The sequence below is a fragment of the Mobula birostris genome, chromosome 18 (genome assembly GCF_030028105.1).
Source record: "Mobula birostris isolate sMobBir1 chromosome 18, sMobBir1.hap1, whole genome shotgun sequence".
NCBI classification, from domain to species: Eukaryota; Metazoa; Chordata; class Chondrichthyes; order Myliobatiformes; family Myliobatidae; genus Mobula; species Mobula birostris.
The window spans coordinates 59900111-59916492 of record NC_092387.1 but is presented as its reverse complement, the minus strand read 5'-3'; the positions used below and the strand labels follow the sequence as shown (position 1 = coordinate 59916492).

Sequence of the window (16382 nt, the reverse complement as noted above, 5' to 3'; positions counted from 1 at the left end):
AAAGAAAATCAATAGTAATCAACAAATAGAAGGCACTATGCAGAAGTGTCACATCCCAGGTCTGAAGTTTAATTAATTTTCTTGCCTGTCACAACAACGTAAAAAGTTAGGAATGCCCTGCAATGTAAAGTGAGTTGTCAGCCCTGTAGTTTGTCATAAGCTAGGAAAGTGATATTTGTGAATCAGAGTGTGCACAGAATGTTGTCTTATGATTAGTTGTTGCCATCCTGCTTGCCTTATAGATAGACTGTCACCTGTTGAGGTTATTTTGGTTTGAGACATTACAGAAGCAAATGACTTTGTATTATGTTACCCTGGACTGATAGAAACAGATCCTCAGCATGAAGCAGTAATTGGATTTCAGAGTGAATAGTGACATGCACTATACTTAAATCCTGACAGTCTCTTTTTGTGCAGATTCATTCAGAGTTCTATATTGCTATAAGTCCCTTGTGTTTAAGCATTGGCGAATAAAGCTTGGCTTTCTGAGCTTCACTCCTGTTTGATATGTGAAATTAAGATGTTTTGATTTGTATTGTATTTTGGCATTCTTTTTTAGTTTTGTTTTCTTGTCTCTGTCAAGTTCACCTCAGTTGATAGAATATGTAGGCAGCTGGCCTCCTCCCAACCACAGGCATCTGCTTCCTTCATAATTGATCCAGTAGGTAGGAGATGAAGGGCATTGTTGAAACATTGATTTATTTTCTCCCTTACTTTGCTGTCATTCCAGATCTTTGTAAATACATAGGAGACTTTGGAATACTCTTCTTTGACATTAATGGATATAAAATTGAGTTAGTCAGCTACCTTTGCAGTAATTTGTAAAAAAAAAATTAATTTCAAGCAAAACAATAATTTGGCAATGAATGTTGTTACAGTGCAACGAGTGGTAAAAATAAGCAGCAAAAAAAATCTAAGTTGTGAATTAGGATTATTTTATACTCTAAATGATATAAATTGATCTCAGTTTACTTCACAGTTGTGGTGGCACTGGATCTAAAAAAAAGTTGTAACTAATATTTCAAAGCCAGTGACAAAGATATTAGCATCTCATTGGCAAATTCAGAGGCCATAAAATGCTGTTCTGGAAATATAGGTTGCAATACAAAGTCCTTGTTTGTGTTTGAAAGTTCTTGCTGGACTGAAAAAGTGTGAGTTTTATTTGCATCTCCAGATGTGCTTACCCAGTCCTGGGAAGACTTGAAGCTCAATCTAGGAGTCCAAAAGTCAAGTTAAAGTTGAAACAAATTTATTGTCAGGGTGCGTATATGTCACCATGAACTACCTTGAGATTCATTTTCTTGTGGGTATTTACAGAAAAATAAAGAAATTCAATAAAATTTATGAAACCTATACATAAACAGAGATTGACAAATGACCGATGTGCAAAAGAAGTCAAATTGTGCAAATAAAAAAATACTGAGTTGTTGAGTCTTTGAAAGTGAGTCTGTAGGTTGTGGAATCAGTTCAGAGTTGAGGTGAGTGAAGTTATCCACGCCGGTTCAGGAGCCTGCTGGTTGAGGGGTAATAACTGCTTCTGAACCTGTTGGTATGTGACTTAAGTCTCCTGTACCTCCTAGTGGGGAATTCTTGATGATGAATGCTGCTTTCTTGCAGCAATGCCCCTTTGGAAATGTGCTCATTTGTGGGAGGGCTTTGCCTGGGATAGACTAGCACCACATCAGCAAATTCAGAGACGACAGGATGCAAGTCTGCAAATATAGGTTGCAGTACAAAGTCCCTTTTCTGTGTTTGGAAGTTCTTGTTGGGGTGATGAAGTGGGAGTTTTATTTGCATCTATGAGTGCTTACCCAAACCTGGGAATACTTGAAGCTTGATCTAAGAGTCTAAAATGGGAAGTTCCACTCCTCACCAATTCCTTGCAGGCATTTACAGAGATCGAAGTTAAATTTTCAAGTATATGATCAGATTTTATTCAGGGTTTTGTAAAATTGTTGCGTCTGTATCTGAAAGTTGTGAGTATAGGGTTGAGCATGGATCAAGGCTAAAATGTCAACGCATGATTGAGCAAGCAGTGCACTTTTAAAGATAGCATCCTTTGGATTAGTTTGTACCTCCATCTTCTGTTCAGGCAAACATAACAGATCCAGGACAATGATCATAGAAAGTTAGAGATTTGTCGTGATGTCCTTGCAAACATTCTAATTTCAGCATGCACAAACAAAATCGGATTAATTGCTTTTAAGTCTTTTTTTATGTCTGCAGATGTCTGCTGGATTATCTACATTCTTGACTGAACTTTGAATAGTTTATTGAAGGTCAATTTTAAGCACCAAATGCAAGAAAGATCTTTATTGTGAAATTTTCAGAGTTCACTTATTATTTTGCAGATCAAGCCTTAGCCTTGCTGTGTAGCCCACTGACTTAAAATTAGATGCAGAAATGTACATTAAAATTCCATTAAGTTTAGTATTATCATCAGGAAAGGGAATTTGCAATCCATTTCTGGTTTGGCCAGTGGGTTGGTCCATAAGACATAAGAGCAAAATTAAGCCATTTAGCTCATCGAGTCTGCTCTGCCATTCCACCATGGCTGATCCCAGATCCTACTCGACCCATACACCTGCCTTCTTGCCATGTCCTTTGATGCCATGGCCATTCAAGAAGCTATCAACTTCTGCCTTAAATATACCCACAGACTTGGCCTCCACCGCAGCCTGTTGTAGAGCATTCCACAGATTCACCACTCTGGCTAAAAAAAAAACCCTCTTTAGCTCCACTCTAAAAGGTTGCCCCTCAATTTTGAGGCTGTGCTCACTAGTTCTGGATACAGCCACCATAGGAAACGCCCTCTCCACATCTTCCTTGTCTAGTCCTTTCAACAGTCGGTAGGTTTCAATGTGAATCCTCCTGCATTCTCTTAAATTCCAGTGAGTACAGGTCCAAAGCTGCCAAGTGCTCCTCAGACATTAACTCCTTCATTCCTGAAATTATCCTTCTGAACCTCCTCTGCTCTCTCTCCAATGACAACACATCCTTCCTGAGATATGGAACCCAAAGCTGTTGACAGTACTCAAGTGCAGCCTGTCTAGTGTCTTATAACACCTCAGCGTTATCTTACCACAACAAGAGAAAGTCTGCAGATGCTGGAAGGGTCTCGGCCCGAAACTTCAACTGTACTCTTTTCCATAGATGCTGCCTGGCCTGCTGCGTTCCTCCAGCGTTCTGTGTGTGTTGCTTAGAGTTATTTCCTTGCTTTTATAATCTATTCCCCTTGAAATAAATGCCAACATTGCATTTACCTCCTTTACCACAGACTCAACCTGTAACTCCTCTGGGAGTCTTGCGCGAGGACTCCTAGGTCCCTCTGCACCTCTGATGTTTGAACCTTCTTCCCATTTAGATAATAGTTTGCACTATTGTTACTTTTACCAAAATGCATTATTGTACATTTCCCAACACTGTATTCCATCTGCCACTTTTTTGCCCATTCTTCCAATTTATCTAAATCCTGCTGCAATCACATTGCTTCCTCAGCACTACCTATCCCTCCACTTATCTTTGTATCATCCGCCAACTTTGTCACAAAGCCATCAATTCCATTATCCAAATCATTGACAAACAATGTGAAAAGTAGCAGTCCTAATACTGACCCCTGAGGAACACCACTGGTCACTGGCAGCCAACCAGAAAAGGCCCCCTTTATTCCCACTCACTGCCTCCTGGCTTTCAGCCATTCCTCTATTCATGCCAGTATCTTTCCTGCAACACCTTAAGATTTTATCTTGTTAAGTACCTTATCAAATGCCTTCTGAAAATCCAAGTAAATAACATCCATTGCCTCTCCTTTGTCCACCCTGCTTGTTACTTCCTTGAAGAACTTTAACAGATTTGTCAGGCAATGTTTCCCTTTACAGAATAAGTCATGCTGACTTTGACTTATTTTATCATTGGTCTCCAAATACCTCAAAATCTCATCCTTAATAATAGACTCCAACACTTGCCCAACCACTGAGGTTAGCCTAACTGGCCTATAACTTCCTTTCTAACAACATGGTTGCCTTTTCACTGTCACCTCAGTTCTGGAATAGACAATAAATATCAGATGCCAGGGCCATCCTAATTCCCTGAATGGTCAAATTTTTAAAAATCAGTTTTATAGTCCAGAAGTATCTCTGTCCTTTTAATTTGCTTATCTTTAATTCCATAATAGCCCTAATGAGAGCAATATTTGAGAACATTGTATACCTCTTTGCAATCCACTGCAGGATTTTCTTAGCATAATGGATGCAAGAGGTTAGCGTAATGCTATTATAGTGCCAGCAACTGTGGTTTCCTTCCTTGTTACAATAACATGTGGATTAATATATTAAATAGTCACATTGGGCAGTGTGGGTTCATTGGGCCTGAAGGGCCTGTTACTATGCTGTATATCTGAAGAGTTTCTATCCTGTGCATTAAATGGGATTTGCTTGCAATGGTATATATAGCATATTTTAATTTACTGAGCATTAGGCAGCTTTGAAAGCTTGTTGATCAAAAAGAGAAAAAGAACAACAAAGTGACTGGGACTTTGATCTGAAACTCAAAATTGAAATGGTACTTCCAAGCTCCTCAAAACCAAACAAGAAGTTTTCTGCTAAGGAGGCTTGATATTTTACATAAACATTTTCCCTAAAAAGTTTATTACTCCAGTAACCGCTGCTTATTCTGATGCGTGTAGACGAGAAACTGAAATCTTGGTCTGTCGGTTGATCCTGCTCAAGGGACGTGTACCTCTGGGTATCTCAACTGTAGAAGGAAGAGTCTAAATACTCCATACAACATTGCCATCAGTTTTTTGTATTATGTTTCATTTGGTGACCCTTTCTAGGGTATTTGAGTTCCTGATGTCAGGTGAAAATAAAATTGGGCTTGACTGTGTTCAAATGACTTCTGATCGTGACTATATCTAAGCTCACTCTTTAAGACTGGATATATGGGTAAAATATTAGTACTTTATCTGCTCCCTTAAAATGCATATTAACATTGGTTATTGATTTCAGGAGAAATTTGCTGAATATACTTCATGTAGCAAATACCTCTGTATTTAGTCCAAAGCATTCCTTTAATTTGTTGCTTATCCAGATTTTGTTGTCTCATTTTAACCAAGCATTGTTGTAAAAGCATATATTGAAATGACAAACATGAGAAAATCTGTAAATGCTGGAAATCCAAACAACACACAAAAATGCTGCAGGAACTCAGTAGGCCAGGTGGCATCTATGGAAAAAGAGTAAACAATCAACATTTGGGCCATCTCAGCCTGAACTTCAACCGTTTACTCTTTTTCCATAGATGCTGCCTGACCTGCTGAGCTCCTCCTGCATTTTGTGTGTGTTATATTGAAATGACAGTAGCTATTTGGCCCCTGTGCCTGCTCCCCATTCAAAGAATTATGATTGATGTTTTACCTCAGTGCCTCTGTCCTGCACAATCCTGTTGTCCTTTGATTCTCTTAATACTCAAAAAAAAATATTCCAATGATTCCCTATCAATGCTGTGTCATATTTTCCATTCATAAAGTTACATCATCTTCCTAATTTAATCTGTTTATTCGCTGAGTGATACTTTCTTTTAATAAAATGTATTGTGGAGTGATTTTATATTGGTATATAATAAAAAGATCACATAAAATAAACTTATAAAATAACTTGCAATATCTGAATGATTGTTGCTATTAAAATGAATACCACAGCTAAAATTAGCACAGAGTGGCAGCCAGAGATCAGATGTGGCTCAGTGATAGGTTGCTTTATGTGCTTTTTGGTGTTTACATTAGTTTATGAAAAATGTAGGTCACTTTGACCCAATGCTCCTAAAACCGGGAGACCAATGGAAGATTTAGAGGGTCGTGCCTTGACCTTCAGTCCTGTAGAAACTATCTCATTGCCCAGAAAATGAAAAAAAGCACACCATAGATTTTTCTTATGAGATTAGGTTTGTCTTTACAGCTGAACTTGGGTCCTTTCATTAACTGGCACCTTTTGTAAATGATTGAGTGAATGAAATGCATTCACTGTGAAGAAATACTTTGAATACATCAGCTGTTTGGAGAAGAAAAGCCTGTGATGCATTGCTTTCAGCTGGCACAGTCTGATTGCCTGATGAGGAGCTGCTTGCAAACTCCTTGTGTGAATTTTATGAATTGCATGTTTTCCCTTCCATTTGTTTTTATTTCCAAATGCTCCCTTTAGGCTGCATCAAAATAAATGTTGCTTGAGTGCTTTGATTGTGGCTGTAAGGCATTTTCTTCATCCTTTTAAACAGATAGTTATCAAGTTCATTGTGTACTTCTGTTTTAAAATGGATTTGGAAAGAAATCTGTCCTTGGTTGCTTCTGGCAACAGCACACTTGCATATTGGAAATTCACTCCAGCCACTATGTGCAAATTTAGCATATGCAAGGGAGAGATTTTTTAAAGATTAGCTTTATTTATCACATGCACATCAAAACATAGATTAAAGTGCATCATTTACATCAACAACCAATGCAAGGATGTGCTAAGGGCAGCATGCAATTGTCGCCATGCTTCCAGAGCTAATTTAGCATGCCCACACCTTACTTAGTAAGTAAAGTGTGGGCCACTTACTGAGGCAGTGAGAAATAGAGAGAGAGTCCGTAAAGGGAAAGCTAGCCCCTGTGTCGAGCTGAGCTGTGTCAACAACTCTGCAGTTCACGCAGAGCAGTTGCCATCCAATCAGAATTGCTTTCTATGGTGCATCAACAAAAATTGGTAAGAGTCGGCAAGCTCATTTCTTCGGCCTCCTGAGTAAATAGAGGCGTTGGTGAACTTTCTTGGCCATGACATCCTTGTGGACATGTTCACACCTCGGAGCTTGAAGGTTTCAATCTCAACACCATTGACAAAGGAAGGATCATGTGCATCTTCTCCCTTTCTGAAGTCAGTGAGCGGCTCTTCCGTTTTGTTGACATTGAGGGAAAGGTTGTTGTCATGACACCATGTCACTAGGCTCTCTACTCTGACTCATTGTTATTTGAGATACAGCCCACTACAGTGGTATCATCTGCAAACTTGTAGACTGAGTTAGAGCAGAATCCGGGCATACAGTCATGAGTGTGCAGGGAGTAGAGTAGGAGACTGTGGACACAACCTTGTGGAGCACCACTGTTCAGAATAATCGTAGCAGAGATATTGATGGTTATTCTTACAAATTGTAGTCTGTTGGTCAGAAAATCAAGGATCCTGTTGTACAAGTTCTAGATTATGGTGATGTTTGCTTGGGGTAATGGTACTGAAGGCACACTGAAGTCAATAAGCAATAGTCTGTACAGACGCTCTAGAGATGCGTATACAGTCATGGAGATGGTGTCTGCTATAGACCTGTTTCAGTGAATTGCAGTGAGTCAAGATTGTCTGGAAAGCTGGAGTTGGTGCACGTCACGACCCACCTCACAAAGCATTTCATGATGGTAAAATGTTAAAGCCACTGGAAAGTAGTCATTAAGGCATTTCATCTTGTTTTTCTTGGGTAACAGGATGATAGTGTTCTTCTTAAAGCAGGAGAGAACCACAGCCTGAAGCAGGGAGAGGTTTAAAATGGCTGCAAATACCCCCGCCAGCTGATCCACACATAATCTAAGGACATGATGAGGGACATTATCCAGGCCCAATGCTTTCCGCAGATTGACTTTCCAGAAGACTCAACTTGCGTCTGCAATGGTGACGTAGTTTTGGATGCACTGAAGACTGTCAGATACATAGTTTCCTCCTGTTAGTTAATTATTTCAGTCTTTTAATTACACTACTCTGTACACTGGTTTAGAGAGTGCACAAGATACTCGCTCCTGTAGTTGTACTATAGTATTTAACTGCAATCAGATGTTAACTTATATGATATATGAAGTAAGAAAATCCTATCTTAATAAATTTCCTGAAAAAAAACTCCTGCAAACTAAGTTTGGCCATTATTACAAGCACACGGCAAGCTTTGCCTAAGTATTAGAATGCTGAGTGTATTCCTATCCCTTCAGCTGCTTACGAAGCAATGCATAGGATTGTTAAAATATGGGTGCGAAATGTGTTTGTGTGTTTTATGAAGGGGAGTCTGAGATTTAGTATTTCAGAGAGCAGTCTTGCCTATGATCAGTACCAGGTGCTGTTCTGCTTTAGATGAGATGGCCAAACACCTCAGTGGACAATCTGTCGCATTGTAGATGGGGTAAGTGAAGGGACGGGCCATGATGAATTGAATATTATCATGTCTGCTTGACAGCTTTGTGATCTCACTGACCGCTAATATTTATAACCAGAAACCATTTAGCCAGAGCTGTTTGAAGAATAATATATGGCCCAGCAATTGCACCAAGTTTAACCCCTGTCTTTATAAAACTGTCAGCATCTGTGCCTGCAATATCTGATTCTCAGATGTAAAATGATGAGCCACCAATTGAGCTAGTGAACAGAACAAAAGGAAAAGAAAACATAAGGGTGTAGGATTAGGGGTGGGGGGGGGAACTTTACTTGTTTGGGTGCACTGTCACTTCCCAATGTTTATTGATTTATAATGTCTAATGTGAAGAGAAAAATAAGAATATTGGCCTATTAATGTTGACTGAGTAATGCAAACACCATGTTGAGTGTTTCTAAGATCTCTAACCTGCCTATTTACCCAATTAAAATGTTGAGAGGGAGAGAATCTGAAACTAAATGTACTTTGCCAAATTTATTACAAACCTGCAATTTAATAGAACCCTCTCTTACACGATGATACAATTCTCTTTTTGGATGACAAAAATGTAGCTCTATCTCCACAACCAGAATTGGTTTGAATGATGTCGCTGAGAACAAATCGCTAGGAAGGTGAAGCAAGTGACAAAAATGAGTTGGTTTTATATTATGAATACAAGTGTGATTGTATTTTATTAAAAAAAGAAATTTTTGGAACTGGTGATCTGAAGTGCAAATATAAGATGGGTCTAGGTACTGAAGAAATCATTCTATTCACCTTTATAAAAGTGATTGCTTGTATAAAGGACAACTGAGAGTTTTGATTGTGAAATGTTTAGGTTAAGATTAAGTTATTCATGAGAAGATCCATGCTCTTGATGAGGCTTCTAGCCAAGTCACTTTGAATTCCAATAAAATGTACACTTCACATCCTTGGAAAACTTTTCAAAGTATTTTGCCTATAATGAATTACTGTATAAGTAAAGTAATTCAGAGCAGTGAAGTGGATGAGCATTTTTTTTGTAGCGTTGAAATGTTGGCAAAACACTAAGAGAACTTCAGTAGTGAAATAGGATGTTATGATTCACCTGAATTGGTAAAGAGCAGCTAAATATTTCATCTTGACAGGACCTCCTACAGGGAAGCGTTCCTCAGCACTGTTCTAAACTTTCAGTCTAAATTTAGAGGAGCTGTTAAAGTATTTAGATACTATATACCATTACTGGTGAATACATAATGTCCTATGGCACTATTTGACATTCCCTTGCCTTGCCAACACTTTCTTCAACCAACACTTTAAAAAAAGATTCATTAATTGCTCATTTGTTTCACTGCACCTTGAGAAGCATACTAAACTGACTGCATTTGCACTCACATAGGTTAACAAACCCTTGTGCGGTACTTGATATTCACAAATAATAACCAAACAAAAATGTAAATTTGTGCCATGAATATGTGGCTCTAAAAGGAACGAGCTCTTGGGTCATTGAAAATTATACCACAAGTATAAGGAGAAGTGAAGAAAGGTGAAAGGAGATTTGGGGAAAAAAAGTGTTTTGCAAGTTGGGAGAAGTAATAACTTTGTGGATGTGTGAGAAATAAGGTACGGTAACATTGTAGTTATGCATCTGGATAACTAAATGAGTGGCCTGGTCTAATACTGCAGTATAGTTGGAATAGTGTTAGAAATGGATGCAAGCATAAAAGTGATGGCTGTAACAAGCTTGTTGGGCAACTGCTTAGAAAATAGTATTCAGCACTGAAGTTGAGAAAAATAGCAACAAGTCTATGGTTGCTATTCTGGATGAAACTTCTTCAAAAGCTTTGAACAGAAGGCAACTTTTCATAGAATTGTGCAGTGCAGAAACAGGCCCTCTTGACCGTGCAAATTGCGATGCCTGTCTATGCTGATCCCAGTGGCTTGCTCTGCCCTTATTCCTGATTTCCCTTCCAATCCCAATATTTGTCCAAATGCCTTTTAACCATTCAGTCTGTCTCATCAACCTCATCTGTCAGCCTCACTGCAGATAACCACCACTGTCTGTTTGAAAATCTTACCTTTCAGATCTATTTTAAATTTCTCTCCTCTCACCCTAAACTTTGACCTCTGGTTATAGGCTCCTCTGTCCTGTGGAAAAATATTCTGAACATTAACCTTATTTTGTGCCCTTCATAAATTTATAAATCTGCATAAACTCACTCCTCAGAGTGTTGTGTGCCAGTGAGAATAAAGTTAGCCTCATCTCTGCTGACTTCCATTCCAAGCAACATCTGATGAATCTCTTCTGTGCTCTGTCTATTCTTAATTACATGTTAATGAGATTAATCTTGTAAAGTAGCAACTAGAGCTGCACACAAGTAGCTAAAGTGCGGTCTGACCAAAGTTTTATACAGCTTCATCATGTCATCCCAACTTGTAATCAAAGTCTCATCCTATAAAGGTTTGTATACCGAATACCTTCAGGGAACTGTGGAGTTGCATCCCAAGGTCCCTACCATTTACTGTCTATGTCCTACTAGGGCCTGTCTTCCAAATGCATTACCTCACACTTTTCTGGATTAAATTCCATCTGCTACTCTTCTGCCGTGCTGCACAATGACAATCATTAGGTGATCTGTTTCACCAATGTTTTGTCATCTGTAGACTTACGGTGGTGGGGGGTGGGGGGGTGACAGGGGCATGACAGCGCAGCAGTTAACAAAGTGTTTTAGAACACCAGCAATTAGGGTTCAATTCTTGCCACTGTCTGTAAGGAGTTTGTACATTCTCCCCATGATTGCATTAGTTTCCTCCAGGTGCTCTGGTTTCCTCTCACATTCGAAAGACATACAGGTTAGGGTTAGTAAGTTTTGGGCATATTATGTTGGTATCAGAAGCATGGTGATACATTTGGACTGCCCCAGCACATCCTTGAAATGTGTTGGTCATTGACACCAATGACGCATTTCACTGTATGTTTTCATGTACATGTGACAAATAAAGCTAATCTTTATCTTCAATCTTTACTAACAAGACCTCCTACATTTTCATCCAAGTGGAGCACAGGTCCATGTGGTGCACCACTTGTTACAGACCTCCAACTCAAAAAATGCTCCCATCCATCACTACCTTCTGTCTCAATCACCAAGCAATTTTGGATACAATTTGCTGATGCAGCTCAGATCCTTTGTGCCATAAATTTCTGGAGTAAGCTACTGTGGGAATTTTATCAAAAAACTTTTTGAAGTCCATGTAAATGATAACTACTGTGTTGCCTTCATCAATAGTCTTAGTTGCCATAAGCTCAGAATTATGAGACATGGTCATGCTGACTCCCTCCAAAAAGTCTGTGCCTTTCTATGTGAACATAGGTCCTTTTCCTCAGTCTTTTCCAATAATTTCTTTACCAGTCATATCATACTTGTCTTTTTAAATGTGCTGTTTTCTATTTCTCTGGCAAAAATCTGTATCAGAGCTCCAGTAAACTCCTCCCTTGCTTCGCTTGGGATCCTGCATATCTGTGATCTTCTACCTTTGCAGTATTTACCTTGCTTTTTCTCCAGAGATCAGTTTATTAGAAGCAACAAATAACAAAAAGGATATTAAAATTATTAACACAAGAGAATCTGTAGATGCTGGAAATCCACAGCAACACGTACAAAATGCTGGAAGAACTCAGCAGGTCAGGCAGCATCTTTGGACATGAATAAACGGCTGATGTTTAGGACCGAGACTCCTCATCAGGAATGGAAAGGAAGGGGTAAGAGGCCAGAATAAGAATGTGGGAGATGGGAAGGAGTACAAGCTGGAAGGAGATGGGTGAAGCCAGGTGGGTGGGGGAAGGGGATAAGTAAGAAGCTATGAGGGGATAGTGGAAAAGGTAAAGGGCTGGAGAAGAAGGAATTTGAGAGGAGAGTGGCCCATGGGAGAAAGGGAAGGAGGAGGGGCACCAGGGGGAGGTGATAGGCAGTTGAGGAGAAGAGATGAAGTAACGGGGGGGGGGGCAAAGTGGGGATTTGAAGAAAAGAGGAGGGGAGTAGGGGAAACATTACTGGAAGTTGGAGAAATCGATGTTCAAGTCATCAGGTTGGAAGCTACTCATACCAAGCCTGAGGTGTTGCTCCTCCAACTTGAGAATGGCCTCATTGTGGCAGAAGAGGAGACCATGGACCAACATGTTGGAATGGGATTGGAACTAAAATGGTTGGCCACTGGGAAGCCCTGCTTTTTTGCAGATGGAGCAAAGGTGCTTGACAGAGCAGTCCCCCAATCTATGTCTGCTCCCATCAATGTAAAGGAGACCGCATTGGGAGCACCAGATACAGTAGACGAACCCAACAGATTTGTATGTGAAATGTTGCCTCAGCTGCAAGGACTGTTTGGGGCCCAGAATGGAGGTGAGCAAGGAGGTGAATGGGCAGGTGTGGCACTTTTTTCACTGTTAGGGATAAGAGCCAAGAGGGAGATTAGTAGGGAGGGACGAATGAACAAGGGAATCACAGAGGGAGCAATCTTGCAGAAATTATCTTGCTGTGGTGTTGATGCCAAGAATTAACATTATTAATAGAATAAATTTCAGTAATCTTGCCACTTTGCAAAGTTGTTGACAGGGATTGCCATTTGTCATTGTGAATGTGCCTTAATATTACGTGTTCCTCTTTTCTGTTATGATCTCTGTGCCCTCAAACACCAGATTACATTTTTCTATAAATCCTAAAAGAACAAATTCAAATTAAACACTTGAATCTTAAACATGAACTTGTGGCTCAGACTTCAGGTTCTCATTTGTCTTTATTTTGTATTAAGGAAATTAAGTAGATGTACTTGGTGATTCCATGTGTCTGTTGTTTGACAGGGTCGTGGTCTCCCCGGGTCACTAGAAGGCCGTGATCCTCTGTCACCTTATTAAAAAGAGCTGTTAAAGCTGACACTGGTCATTAGCTTTGTGACAAACTATCACGTTTTTCACTGCCATGCTGTTTGCGCCCCCTGTTTTTCCCCTAATCAATACTGTAAAGTGTGACTGATACATTGAGGATACCTTTCAGAAAATTACAAGGTAATGATTCAGTCATGGGGTTCAGATTACAGCATAACCTGTGAGGGAAAACATGATAGCTTGTTACCCCTCTAGTATAATATCACATTACTTAATATGTAGTGAATTTACTTCACATCTCATAAAGCTGAGAAATCTTGATTTTATGATGGCTACGCTGCCATCAGCATAATCATCTTTTGATATCAGCCAAAAATGCATGCGCTTTATATAAATAAGCCTGCATGAAATGGTGCTTCCATGTGTAGTACTGAGTATAAAGTGTAATGTGTGGTATTCCTTTACATTTCCAAGGTAATTCTGCATTTCTACAAGTGTAGTCTTGTATTCTTTCTTCCATAAATACAATTAAAAATCTGTTTTTATGTTTTTGCGAAATAGGAAGAAATGTTGCTCCCCACAAAGAAAAGCTGATTATCATACAGATAAGGAAGTTGCAGGGTAAGCCTGCAAGGTTCTCAATTGTAGGACACAGAATGACCACCTTTTATGTCATTCGTGATGGCAATCTTTAATAATTCAGTGCTCATGCACGGTTTCAAATCAATTTGACATTTTGGTAAAATGCATTCCTCCCACAGATGTTGCTTGACTTGTGGATTAGATTGTTTGCTGTTCCTATTCCAGCATCTACAGTCTAGTATCTCCAGCCTTAATAATTTGGCCTTTAGTTGCACAACTGCCACATCTGAAGACTCCTCTCTGCACGCCTCTCCTCCCTCAATCCCCCTGTTGCATTCTCTTGCCTTTTCTTCCAGTAAACTTAAAAAGAAGTTGAAATCCATGTTGAGGACTACATGACTGAGGTGAATTTATCTACAAATTTGAGGTGTAGTAAAGCTTACTTTTTAGTATTTTATAACATTTAGCTGCAATAAGCAACATTGGGACATTGCCAGACATTATCCTTTTAGGAATCCTGCATTATTATTTCTGCTTTAAAGTGACTATGACCTGTTGTACTACTAATAAAGCTCTGCTCCAAACATGACCCTTGAGTTTCTTTCCTGTTAAATAATGGACTGTGGAACAAGGTAGTAGAGAAATATTGGTGTTTCTTAACAGGAACCCTGTGCTGCCAGTACTAGCAGTGCTTTCATCAGACACTTTCTCAACCTCTTCTGCCATGTTCCACATGCAGATTCCAAGTAGACGAATTAATGGGATTATGAGCAGAGGAGTTGATAATGTATATGTGGATGATTTGATAGTATTGCTATTCCTGGTCCAATAACTGTTCTTTGCAGATTGCAAAAACTAACCCAGGACAAACTATCATTAACCCAAATAAGGGGAAGAATCCACTGGATAGAAAATATGTGATCGATTTGTATCATGGCTTGGAGAAGTGCATTCACTTTTTTTTGTAGGCAAGAGGGTTGAATAGGGGGAACCTGAATGTTTTGTGTTATCGTGAGCATTCATTTAGGGAGTGTGAGGCTTTTGTTTATAATGGCTTTAACTTTAAGTATTACAGTCTAGGTGAAGTAATGCATGACTCTGCATCTTTTAAATCTGTCAGAAACTGTACAAGATGCAGTCCAGCTAATTTTTCTGGCTAATGGCCATTTGAAAACCACAAAGATGTACCACTGAGTTAACCTAATATAGAGGTCTTGACAATCAAGAAGACAATAGAAGTTGTGCAGATCAAATAGAGTTTACTTTCTCAAATTTAATCTACCGACTGCTGATATTTGAGCTTTTTTCTTTTTCCATCCTTTCCCCAAATTTTGTCAAATTTCTTTATGTATTATCTCTTAAAAAAAAATACCATTTGCTAACAAGAGAAAATCTGCAGATGTTGGAACTCCAAGCAACACACAGAAAATGCTGGAGGAACTCGGCAGGCCAGGTAGCATCTATGGAGAAAAGTACAGTCGATGTTTTGGGCCAAGACCCTTCAGCAGGACTTTTCTCCATAGACGCTTCCTGAGTTCCTCCAGCATTTTGTGTGTGTTGCTTTGCCATTTGCTAATTGGTTCACAGGGATCCACTGCATCCTTATGCAAGTACCAATATGTATGGTTTAAACAATGGATGTTAACAATTTTGGGGTGTTAACAAAACTGTTCAGTAATGATGATTATAGTGCTTTTTATTCTGATCTTTGCATATTGAATCTATGAACCCTTCTTAACTAAGTATCCAAATTTCTTAATATTTTCAGTTTTATTGACGATTTCAGTGATAATTTCTGGCTGATATTAATCAGATATTCCATGCTTACAGTTAATGATATCATAAGATCCTTAATCTACTTTACTTTAAAAATCTCATTTTAGAGCCAGCTGCTTGACTATTTGACACTCACTACTCTGAAGTCAGACAAGCCTACCTGTTCAGATATGGCCCTTGTGGCTATGGGGATCAGGGGGTATGGAGGGAAGGCTGGGGCGGGGTTCTGAGTTGGATGATCAGCCATGATCATAATAAATGGCGGTACAGGCTCGAAGGGCCGAATGGCCTACTCCTGCACCTATTTTCTATGTTTGTATGTTATTATAACGTAGAAGAAGACCTTTTGTCCTACTGAGTTTGTTGGCTGCATGGCATTCCCATTTCCCCACTTCCCTGTAACCCTTATTAGATTAACTCCCCCGTGATTGTGTTAGACCTTGAACTTTATGTTTCTCCGTAACATGTGAAAGAAGTGCATATGTTTTTAGCTTGAAGTTTGTAAAATTTCCAGGAAGCCAGTCACCAAATATAGAGTTCCTTTTTGCCAAGTCACTTTGTCACTTTATCATTTCCTGTCCGAATCACCCTATGTACCTAGTATTACTTTATGTACGTACATTCAGTCTATGTATGTAAGCTAATCTTGTGTACATGTAGCCATACTCAACAGTTACTTCTACATTTTGTTTTCTAGAATTGTTTTTGTATTTGTATTTATTGTTTTTTATGCTTATTGTATTTCTTTTTATGCTGCATTGGATCCTGACTGACTTTCATTTTGTTCTCCTTTACATTTGTGTACAGAAGAATGACAATAAAAAATCTTGAATGTAGTGTATGCAAGTTAGAGCGAAGGAAATTGTGTAAATGAAATAGGCCAAAATAACCAGTTCTTTAAGTTCTACCCAACCCCTTTTCAATCCTTTTTGGAAGCAATAACCAGACATAAGAAAATGTTTAACAATCAGAA

The 16382-nt window shown here is 39.1% G+C and overlaps 1 protein-coding gene across 6 annotated transcripts in view; it reads left to right on the top strand.

Annotated features, from left to right (window-relative positions):
- scaper (S-phase cyclin A-associated protein in the ER) overlaps positions 1–16382 on the top strand; it is a 351667-nt gene that overhangs the window by 138186 nt on the left and 197099 nt on the right. The gene's annotated exons all lie outside the window — the stretch shown is intronic.